General features: G+C 37.9%; 1 pseudogene; it reads left to right on the top strand.

Moving 5' to 3' along the window:
- Nucleotides 1-4,524: 4,524 nt before the first annotated feature.
- LOC126000386 (uncharacterized) lies at nt 4,525-4,637 on the top strand (annotated as a pseudogene).
- Nucleotides 4,638-11,755: the final 7,118 nt, after the last annotated feature.

Raw genomic sequence — 11,755 nt, 5'->3', positions numbered from 1 at the left:
ACTATCACTTAGTGACATGACATGAAAATATACACAGAATATTATCAAGTTTCTTCATAGAAACAGTAGAATAATGACTGTAAAAACTAACCCAGATATCAATATAAAAGATTACATGCCCCAGAAAGAAGCTCATGTACATATATGATCAATTAATTTATTAACAAAGGAGCACAGTCTGTACAATAGGAAAAGAATGATCTCCTGAATTACTAGTGTTGACGAGCCACATAGTCACAGGCAAAAGACTGAAACCAGGTCACTACCATACAGAAGACACAAAAACATAACTTGAAATACATTAGAACAGGGCACCAGAGGAGGTAAAGCATTTATCTTGCATGCACCCAACCCAGATTTAGTCCAGGAGTGATCCCTGAGTCAGAAGTAGATGTGGTCCCCAAACTCCAAAAACTACATTGAGACAGGAGCATAAAAACTGAAACACGAAACTTCTTTCTCTTTGCTTGACATCAGTCATTGTCATGATTTTTTAGATTTGATATCAAAAGCAAAAGCATTGGAAGCAAAACCAAATGAGTGGGACTACACCAAGCATAAGAGTTTCTGCAGAGTGCCCAGAGGCCCTCTAGCACTTGCAGGCATCTGGTCAATTAATCTATGACCATTTATCAGCTGAAAGTTCTAGTGTCCTACCTCCAGCACAATGTAGGATTCTGGCTGCTTTATAGCTGAGGCTTGGAAGCTCTACATAACCATAACCAGGTGAGTGTAAGCACCACCAAAAATATGGCATGACTCCCATTGAGCTACAAGATATGTCAAGACCAGGAATCATGATCTCAGGTGAGCACCCCACCAGGAACCCACACCATTCGCTGTGTGCCTCACCTAGAGGACAAGTCCCAGAGAGTTCAGGTGTCAATGCTGCACTAAAGGAGTGAGGGCTATGACCCAGGGTGTGAGCACTACAACTCAATATGTGTCCCCTGAAAACGACCCCAATGGAAAAAATGTACCAGTACCACGGCGGGGCTACAAAAGGAGAGATGAAAAATTGCACCAAGGCAGAGGAGAGGGCTCTTGTCTTGCATGTGGCCAACCTGCATACAATTCCCAATATCCCATAGGGTCCCCTGAGACCACTAGGAGTGATTCCTGAGTGCAGAACGAAGAGTAACCCCTGAGCACTGCCAGATGTGCCCCCAAACCAAAAATCTTGCATGATATTAATACATGTGAAGAATTAAACCTTTTCACAGGTATACTAGATGGTAGTGAGTCCTGAATTATTCCATCAGAAAAAATGTTCTCTGTTGTTTTTTTCCTTATTGTTAATGCCAAATTTGATCCATTGTATAAAGTGGCATACTCTATAGTTCTCCATTTTAATGGTTACGTTTGTAATTTGTAAGTGCTTTGTAAACTTAAGTCTAGTTTTATTTCCTACTTCCCCTTCCCCTAAAATGAATTTTAAAATCACTAAGAGTAATTTGGGACATCATTGGTCATCACTGTCCATGTTCATTATGATAAAAAATAAAGAGTAATTTTCTAATTCTATAACTAGGTCTTGCTATATAATCTTATTTAACCTATGTTATGTACCCTTTATTCTCTTTTGTTGTGATGCTACATCTGGTAGTGCTTGGGGCTTATTCTTGGCTCTGTGCTCAGGAATCATTCCTGGCAGTACTCGGGGGAACTTATGTACCAGGGTACCAGAGATCAAACCCTGTTGGCTATGTGCAAGGCCAGCACTCTAAGACCCCTACTATCTCTCTGGCCTCCACCTTTATTCTTCTAAAATAAAACAGCAAACATTTAAAAATGTCTCTGGGTCAAAATTTTGACAAAATCAAGTGGATATCTTTCAGTCAGAATAGTAGTTTTGTTATTTTAAGTCACACAAAACCCATGTTGGTTTATAAATTATATCATCATAAATCTAAGTTCAAAAACAAATAAATCAGAGGTTAGTCTGAAGAACTAAAACATTAAAAAAATAAAATAAATAAAAAAATAAAATATATTTTATAAATATAAATATAAAAATAAATATAATACAACTAAATATATTTATAAATAAATATAAAATAAAAAGCATTACAATATTCCAATGCTGTAAATTATCTCTGTATTCAGAATTCTCAGAACCAAACATCAAAATCTCTCAGAAGATGAGCAGGGTGTACTATAAATAGTTTGAAACTATTTAAAAAATGAAGACAAAGGCAAAATTTTTGTGAGACTTTCCCTTTTGGCTTTCTTTCCACAGCCTCTGTAGGTCAACACTGCCAAAATTAATCTCCATCCTTCATTTTGAAACCCAGATCAAATAATACTGCTTCCAGTCTCCCTGGACATGACTTTCTGTATCCTGGATCTCTTTGCTCCACAACTGGTTTGGGCCTGGGCATTTACTGAGTAAATAATTCTTTCCTGAATATATTTCTTTTTGTTTGTTTGTTTTTGTTTTTGTTTTTGTGCCACACACGGTGGTGCTCAGGGGTTACTCCTGGCTGTCTGCTCGGAAATAGCTCCTGGCAAGCACGGGGGACCATATGGGACACCAGGATTCGAACCAACCACCTTAGGTCCTGGATCGGCTGCTTGCAAGGCAAATACCGCTGTGCTATCTCTCTGGGCCCATGAGTATATTTCTTTTACTGAGCAAAAAATTCTTTACTGAGAAGCAACCAAATAAAATTCCTGGCCAAGACAAATTTCACTACAAATTACTGTCATCAAAATGGTCTATAATAAGTATCTCAGTAGTCAAGCAAGATCCTGAGTTTGACCCCTAGCACCACATTCATTCATATAAGACATGATTTTCTCATCGCAAACATTGACCTCATTTATTTGAAGTAATTTGAGTTTACACATAGAAACACCCATTTTGTAGAATAGGTCAAAATAAATTCCAATTAGTATAAGAAGGTATGTTTGAGTGTTAGTTAGAAGGCTCCTAGATTCCAGCAGTACTCCGCACTCCCCTCTTGCTCTGATCCCTTCATCATACTATTTAACTTCTTCAAACACCAATGAAAAAAAATTTTAGGAAAATTAACCCTAGCATCAGAGATAGTACCAGGACCAATGCACTTGCCTTCCTTATAGATACCCCTGGTTACCCCCAACACCACAAATGGTCCACAGAGCACCCGCAACCATGACTCTTGAGCACTGAGCCAGGAGTTAGTCCTGAGCACTGCCAGGTGTGGCTCAAAATTTAAACGAAAAGAAAAGAAAAAGAAAAAGAAAAAGGAAAGGGAAGGAAAGGGAAGGAAAGGGGAAAGTAAAGGAAAGAGGAAAGGGGACAGAGGAAAGGATAGAAAAGGGGAAAGAGGAAAGGGGAAAGGAAAGGAAAGGAAAGGGGAAAGGAAAGGAAAGGGGAAAGAGGAAAGGGGAAAGAGGAAAGGGGAAAGGAAAGGAAAGGGGAAAGAGGAAAGGGGAAAGGAAAGGAAAGGGGAAAGAGGAAAGGGGAAAAGACAGGAAAGAAGAAAGGAAAGGAAAGAAGAAAGGAAAGAGGAAAGGAAAGGAAAGGAAAGGAAAGGAAAGGAAAGGAAAGGAAAGGAAAGGAAAGGAAAGGAAAGGAAAGGAAAGGAAAGGAAAGGAAAGGAAAGGAAAGGAAAGGAAAGGAAAGGAAAGGAAAGGAAAGGAAAGGAAAGGAAAGGAAAGGAAAGGAAAGGAAAAAGGAAAGGAAAGGAAAAAGGAAAGGAAAGGAGGAAAGAAAAGGAGGAAAGAAAAGGAGGAAAAGAAAAAGGATAAGAGAAAAGAAAAGGAAAGGAAAAAAGAAAATTCTCCCAAACTTTGAACGAAGTGACATGAGCTGGGGCTTAGCCTTTTCATTGCTTACTGGATTCTGGGCTATAAAGCCAAGTGTTATTGAATGATCTAAGGGGATAACAGTGCTTTTCTTTCATTTTATTAAAGTGTGGAATCTCTGAAATTACATGTTAAGTTCAAATGTACTTTGTTGCCATGTAGGATATTAAGCAGATTGGAACCTACACTTAGAAATCTTATCCCGGAGTCTTTTGCCCCTCAAAGTGCCTAAAATGACAAGTTTCTGGAGACTCTCTAAGAATCAACTTAATCATATTATGACTTCCATTTTGGAAGGGTTGTTTTTAGGGACCACACCAGGCTGAGCTCAGTGTTTGCTCTTGGCTCTGTGCTCAGGAATCATTCTTGGCAGGGCTTGGGAAATCACATGTAGTGTCATGGATCGAACACAAGTCAGCTGTGTGCAAGGCAAAGGAAAGCAATACCCTTCCTGCTGTATTATCTCTCTGGTCTCTGGTTTATGTTATTAATGAACTGAATGAATTCCTGACTTATAGTCATTCTAAACTTGTGGTAAATTTATGGCTTTCACTTCAAAAATGACAGTCCTTCTATATTTTGCTGTACCTATTCAAACGACAATTGCCACACACACATTTTTTAAATGTATTTCCCATCTCTGGAGAAAAAATGGGAGCATACTAAATCTTTGACTATTACATTAATGACTTTATAACTGATACAAGAAGTTTCACAAATATAACAGCTAATAAATTCTCTCCCCTTCTTGCATTTTTTAAATTCTCTGTTCTCCGATACAGAGAAGATTAGCATGGCCCCTGTGCAAGGATAACACGCAAATTTGTGAAGCATTCCATATTTTAAAAAAAAATTCTTTGTTCTCTTTCTATTTATTAATAACTTTGCTTTCTGTCATCCCGAAATATTATGATTAGTTATGTCAACAATGGGATACATTTTATTTAAATAAATAATTTAAAAAATGACAGTCTTGAGAGTTTAGTCATAATATTGTTATACAAATTAAATTCATAATATTGTTATACAAATTAAATTCATAATATTGTTATACAAATTAAATAATATATGTAAGTAATTAGTAAGCTTTTAACATACATTAAACATATTATGAATATTGGTTACTATTATTAGCTATTATTAAATGTAGTTTTATCTGCAGGAAATAAAATGTAGTATATCAAAAATTTACCCAGAGATACCCAAGCAGTTAAAACAAAAGAAATGAAATAAAGAAAGTATTCATTTAATATTGCCAAGTGCCAGCCTGATTTCTCCTGGAACTTTCGGCTCGTCAAGAATGAACTCAACTTTGAAATGACTTGCCATTATCATAGATGAGGTTAGATCTTATAATTATTGGTATCTATAACTATACACAGAAAAAGTATTCTGTCCCATTAAGAAAAATAAATACAGCTTTCCTGCCTGTATTTATCATAGATATAAAAATTAAATGGGGATTAAAAATAATAATTCCCTATCCTGGTATGATGTATCCTGCTATTAGCCCTCTTATTTCCTTTGCTTTTAGTGACTTAGTTTCTCTTTATATCAAAAGTTTTGGGGTTTAGGGCCACACCTGGCAGTATTCAAGGCTTATTCTGGGCTCTGGGTTCAGAGATTACTCCTGTAAATCGCTCCTGTTCAGAGGATCCTCTGAGGTGTCAGGGATTGAACCTTGGTCAGTCATGTGCAAGGCAAGCACCATATACATTATATTATTGTTCTGGCCCATAAAAAGATTTTTAATATATAACCTTTATATATTCCTTTATCTGATTTAAGTAACTGTTAAAAATACTTATAATTTCCCATGGACAAAAAGTATCCCCTAAAAGAAACTAAAGAACAATCAAAGAAGAAGACCAATTTTTGCCATTTCACTAGGGTCTTAATTACTATTTATACCTAAATTGCCTTCCTATGTTATAAATCCTCAAAAAATAACTTGATTAAATTTAGTTTGAGTTTCTTTTGGAGGTTTTGTTTAAGGGGGTTGGAGATGACAATAGGTATTTAGTTTAGAGAAACTAATTGAATTGATTACCTGAATAAATGTTTGAAGAAACAATTCAAAAATAATATGTTGATATCTAAAGAACAATAATAACCAAGCCCCTATATAAAAATACACAAATACCAGGGTACAAAATGACCACATACAAGGGAGCCAAAGGAAACCAGCATTTACTATGAACTGCATGTAATGACAGAGAGGCTAAGCCAGCAAAGATTTGTAAATACTTTCAAGCACTGCAATACAATTAAAGCACCTGCTGTATTTGTTTTAAAACGTAAACAAATGAATATAGGAAATTAAGTCAAGATTAAACATTCAACTGTTTTGGGTCCATTCCAGTGAAATCCCCCCCTCAATCAAAAAGAGTAAATTAACATTATTTTAAGTGAAGAAGACAATTAATTCATGTGGTACAAAAGTGTTCTTTATCTTCTCAGAGCTTCCCTACACATCAGGCAAGTTGAGATTCACATACAGCTATTCAGACACACAGATGTGGTGAAATATACATCTGCATGTGTGTTCTATATACCTCCACACAAACATACACAATTTCTTTGAAATGAGACAGAACCACTGAGAAAGTGAAGAAATCAGACCTAGAGAACTGTCATTTAAGATGATTTTTTAGAACCTAAAGTATAGGTGTTTTGATTTAGAAAAACTAATTGGCATGATTCATTGAATAAGTGCTTGAAAGAACAATTCATAAGTAATATGCAGATTTCTGACGAACACTGATAATAAAGAGCTTCCTTAAAATACAAATATCAGGGTACAAAACTGGTGGGTGACACTTATCCCCATGAGGGGTTTTGGAATGATAGGGGCTGATAGTGCCTCAAAGACACTGCAGGGGTATAACTTTGGTCTGTTTACTTAAAGAAGGTTGATTTTGGGGGTGCTGAGTGATTGCTACTCCTGAAAGCAGTACTCAGTTAAATAAATCTGGAAACAGAGGCTCTTGCTCTCATGCTCCTTTTGAGTGTGGCCCCCGAACCAGTGGAATCAGAAGCACCTGAGCCTGCAGTCCAGAGCATCTGGTTCAGAACCAAGACTGGAACTAGGCTTTCCTAAGCTCAGCAGGTCCAAACTCAAGCCTTCCCAGTGTCAAACCCACAAGTCACCCGCTCACATTTGTCAGCAGAACTGCCATTAGTGGGGCAATAAAATGGCAAACTCAACTCCTTCAAACAAAAACGGAAAACTTCTTATTTTAGCCAACTGAGATGAAGACAGTGCCTGATTCATACTACTGAAATGCTTTGCAAAATGTTCAGAACAACAGAAGTATGTAAGTCTTAAAACTGACCTGCCAAAAAGTTGGTATCTGAAATTAGAAATGTTATAAAAGAATTCAAAGATTTACCAAGAAAAATTTATGCAGAACATGTCACTGCTAATTTTTATAAGTTGATAAACTTTTATTTGGAGGGAAGGTTATACCCAGCAGTTCTGAGGGGCTACTTCTGGCTCTGCTCCTGTGGAGGGTGAGACTACATGGTGCCAAAGACTGAACCACAGTTGGCAGAGTGCAAGGCAAGCACCTTAAAGATGATTCAATTTTCGCTCTGTCGTGATAGATTCTTCAATTTCATATATTCATAGAAAGCCCCTCCTTTTAAAATAGGACCACTCGAGAATCACAGCTCACATATTATTTATCCTGGACAGAACTGTTTTAGCTTTAGATCATGGCTCTCAAACTAGAAAATCACTAGTGCCTGAGTTCCAAACCTAGATAGTGTGAAGTAACACGAGTCTACAGTGTGTGCCAGCATTAGGAGTTTTGAACCCTGCCTGCGATATTTGGAGATGCCAAGGTTGAGCGTTGTGGTTCCAAGTTAATATAAATTCAGTAAAGAATCTCAACTGATGCAGAAGGACCTCAGAGGATCTTCTATTTTGAGGGCTTGCCCATGATGCCTCTAGTAAACTGTGTGTAGTTAGTAGGCACTTTCTTCCCTTGAGTGACAAAGCAGCCCTACTGGTGCTCTCTGGGCTAGAAGCTGGGGGACTTCCGTTCTAACTTCAGACCACATCAAAGCTACTTAAGCAGATAAAAACTGCTGTTTGCTCCCCACTCAGTAGTCCCTGCAGCCATTCTTTGCCCTTTGAGTCTCCTTCATAGCTTGTGCAAAGGCAGGATACGGGGCCCTAAGGCATCACAATAGCTCGATGATAGGGTGACCAACCCCACACCTTCACCCAAACTGACTAGCACCACTTTAGTCTCAGTATAGACACTCCACATCCTGGAAACTACGCCAGTGTGGGCAAACCAGGATAGATAGATGTCATGCACTTTTAACAAGTGGTTCAGGGGGACAGGAAACAATGAGAGCTACAGTTAGAATTACTTGTTCTCAAATCTCTTTTTGATGGTGTTATTTCTGGATTAACCAACTACCTAGCCTGAGAAAACAGCTACTGAAGTTAAATTACAAAGAAGTTCAGAAAATGACTCAGGAGACTGCTATAATCTGAAGAAACCTATCAGCACATTGTATGCAAGAGCAACAACAATAAACAACAACAAAAGACAACGTCATTTCCTGGTCAGGAATTCAGGAGACAGGGTCTGAGGAGGCAAAGGAAATGCATGGCATAAAAGCATGTCCACCTTGCGTGGGAATCCTCACTTCTCTCATATGCTAGCAGTGTGAACTGGAGGAAGTCTTTATCCTCTCTAGGCTTCAGAGTTTCCTTCTAATGAAAAACTTAGACCTACGGCAAAACTCACTAAAGTCCAGCCACAAACATTCTAGAATCTACCTGGAGCAGTCCTCCAAAATCCTCATGCCACTGAAAATGAGAAGCCCAGAGATTGGCATAGCCAAAGAGGCGTCCACGCAGACCTTTAACCTGGCATCCTGGAAGGAAAAAATAAAGGGCAGGATGTTAAAAACTAATGGCATTTGGGGGAAACAAGAAAAAACTAATGTCACATCAAGAATATGGGTGAATTCATAATGTTGCTATGCCGCTTTACTGCTTGTGAAAAATGTAGTACTTTCATGTCAAATGTTAATAACGGGGCACAGGAATGGAAGGTATATGTGAACTTTGGGTGTCTTTACAACTTTGTCACAAATCTAAAACTCTCCTATGATTGTTTTTGACCAAAAAAGGAGCCTAGGGCCATAGTGCCCAGGCACTGTGAAAGATGAAGCAGATCATATGAACAATAGTTACCATTATTATGCACACCCATCCTACTGAGATACCAAGCACCACTAAGGTCATCAGAAAGGAATAAAGCCTATGAAACACCATCTGTTTGATGAAGGCACATTTTTTTCTTCTTTGCTTTTCACTGGATACCTTTCGAAACCTATCTAAACTGTCTCACTTAATTCCTTTACTGTCCCCCAGAGTGTGATCTGTGACTCGGAGTTTCCTAAGATAAACTCTAGAACCTTTCTCTTCCCCTCAAAAGTCCTTACTCTCAGGTTAGAAAGCTCACCACAAAGAGCGGTGAGTGCAGTTACAGTAGAGAAGGGCCTGATAGGATAATGATAGTTGGGACTGATCATTCTGGTCAAGAATTCGGTGCTGAAAGGGTGACATGCAGGGCATTCCTCCATTAACAATAGTGCAAACCAGTGTCAAAAAAGGAAAGAGAGAGAAGAAAATTGCCTGCCCTTGAGACAGGTGAGGGTGTGGGGAGTGTGGGAGGGAAATGGAAAACATCATGGTGGGAAGGATACACTGGTGAAGGTTGGTGCACATTTCATGATTGACACCCAACAATGAACAATTTTGTAACTACTGTGCTTAAATAAAGCAATTAATTCTTTTTAAAAAGTAAAAAGTCCTGTTCTTTCTATGACTGAAACCCAATTACAATCATGTTTGTAACCCAATTGTATAAATAAGGACACTAATAAAGAAAAAATAAAAAAGTCCTGAGCTCGACTTACACCAGCCTAATATCTGATCCCAGTGGCTCTAAGCTGCCCTTTAAGGCTGTTGCTATCATACATTTAACATGTGCTTGCAGGTAATGACAAATGAGCACTCTTTGCATGTCTTGCTTCTTCACTGTTTATCTTGACCAACTACAGCTCAAACTGATGGGAACTGAAAGTTATTCTGCAGATGCCCCAGTAAGGAAAGCTCTTTGTGTTAAAAGTGGTCAGCAACTAACTCAGGTTGGATCCTTGGCACGCCATGTGGTCACCCACCAGAAGTAACTACCTGAGCGCAGAACCAGGAGGAAGCACTGAGCACCATGTGCCCAACTCTCCCCACCACCACCACCAGCAAAGGTGGTAATTCTATTTGCTCCCCAGGACTATATTTCTCATACAGGAATTTCCCCGAACTTGATGGCTCGCCAGATGCAAATTCCAGTTTTGAATAAATAAACCAGCTAAAGTGCCCAGGTACCTCAGGGATTCACAGAGCAGTTTCTGAACTTCTATCGCCCCCCAGTGACAACCTGAGTCTCTTGTTAGGGATTTTCTTTTTCCAAAATTCAGGGAAGTATGATTTCCTCCATCACTGTTGAAATATTTTTCCATTTTCGTACTGAAAATTATGACTTATTTTTGTGGACAAATGTTAGTAATTTTGAGTTACTATCTGGTGGGTCAATCGCAGGGACCTTGATATGAAGCTGTAAAGAATCATGTAACAGGCAGCTCAACATCTGAGGTGTCCCTTGCAAAATATTCTCAACTATCATAGCTGCAAAGTATAATATTCAAATAATTACCCAAATAGTTTATATTTAACTCTGAGTACCTTATTTTCCATTTTTGGTCAAATTATACCAGTATTAGGAACAAGAAATAATTGTTAGCAAGGATGTGGAGAAAAGAGAACCCTGGTATACTGTGGACGAGCGAACTGCTGGTCCACAAGTAAGCAGGTAAGCAAGATGGAGGGTCCTCCAAAAATTAAAAATAGAGCTATTCTCTGGTCCAAAAAGTCTACTTCTAGGTATTTCTCTGAAGGAAACAAATTTTAGGAGTTTCTAATCATGTATGGTGACATATTAATTAATGCAGTAGGGATCATTTGCAATATAGACATATATGGAATCATTATGTTTTATACCTAAACTAATGCAGCACACTATATTTCATTGATATATCAATAAAAATTAAAATTCTGAAAAAGAAGAGTAAGGAGAAGTGGATGATTTTCCAAATAGGCCCAATACTTAAATGGATGTGATATTGATACATTCAAGAATACCACAATGGCTCAAGGTAGAGTCCAAAAACATCCAAGTACACATAGGTATTAGTATCTTAATAATGAGGTAACATCTCAAACCCATATATGTGTGGAAGGGGTATAAGAAGAGGTGGCTTATTGGATACAGTTTCCTAAGGAAATTACTCAAATGCTTGAAAATAGAGGAACACTAACTGGCAATGTATCTTGTTCCTTACACCACATACATCAATTATCTAAAGTAAAATAAGGTAACATTTGTTTAATTTTGAAAAATATGTAAGAATTAATACTTATAAAAGAAAAGAAAATACGTCTGTGTTTCAAAAGCCTGAAAATATTGAAGACAATAAACCTAAGGCATGTAAAAATTACTTAATGAAAACCCACCAAGAAAAATTACAAAGAAAATATTTTAACTTATTTTTATGTACTGTATTTTGCCACCCCCCAAAATTTCTATCTTGAATGTGACTAATTTATATTAATATAAAGACAACATTTACTGGAGGTATAGAGACTCCAAAACTAAACACAGGTAGGGCACCTTCTGATAGGATTGGTAGCCTTATAGAAAGAGCCAACAGAGTACATGCACAGAGGCCAAGTGAGGACACACAGAAAAGGGCTGTCATGAAGCCATGAAGAAGATTTACCACAAACTAACCCTAAAAGAACCTTGCCATCAGCCTTCCAGCCTCCAGTACTGTGAGAGAAGGCTATGTTGTCCAGCAGCAGAGCACTTGCCTGGAG

The sequence above is a fragment of the Suncus etruscus genome, chromosome X, assembly GCF_024139225.1.
Source record: "Suncus etruscus isolate mSunEtr1 chromosome X, mSunEtr1.pri.cur, whole genome shotgun sequence".
NCBI lineage: Eukaryota > Metazoa > Chordata > Mammalia > Eulipotyphla > Soricidae > Suncus > Suncus etruscus.
Note: the sequence above shows the minus strand (reverse complement) of the source record. Positions and strands in the feature narration are given on the sequence as shown.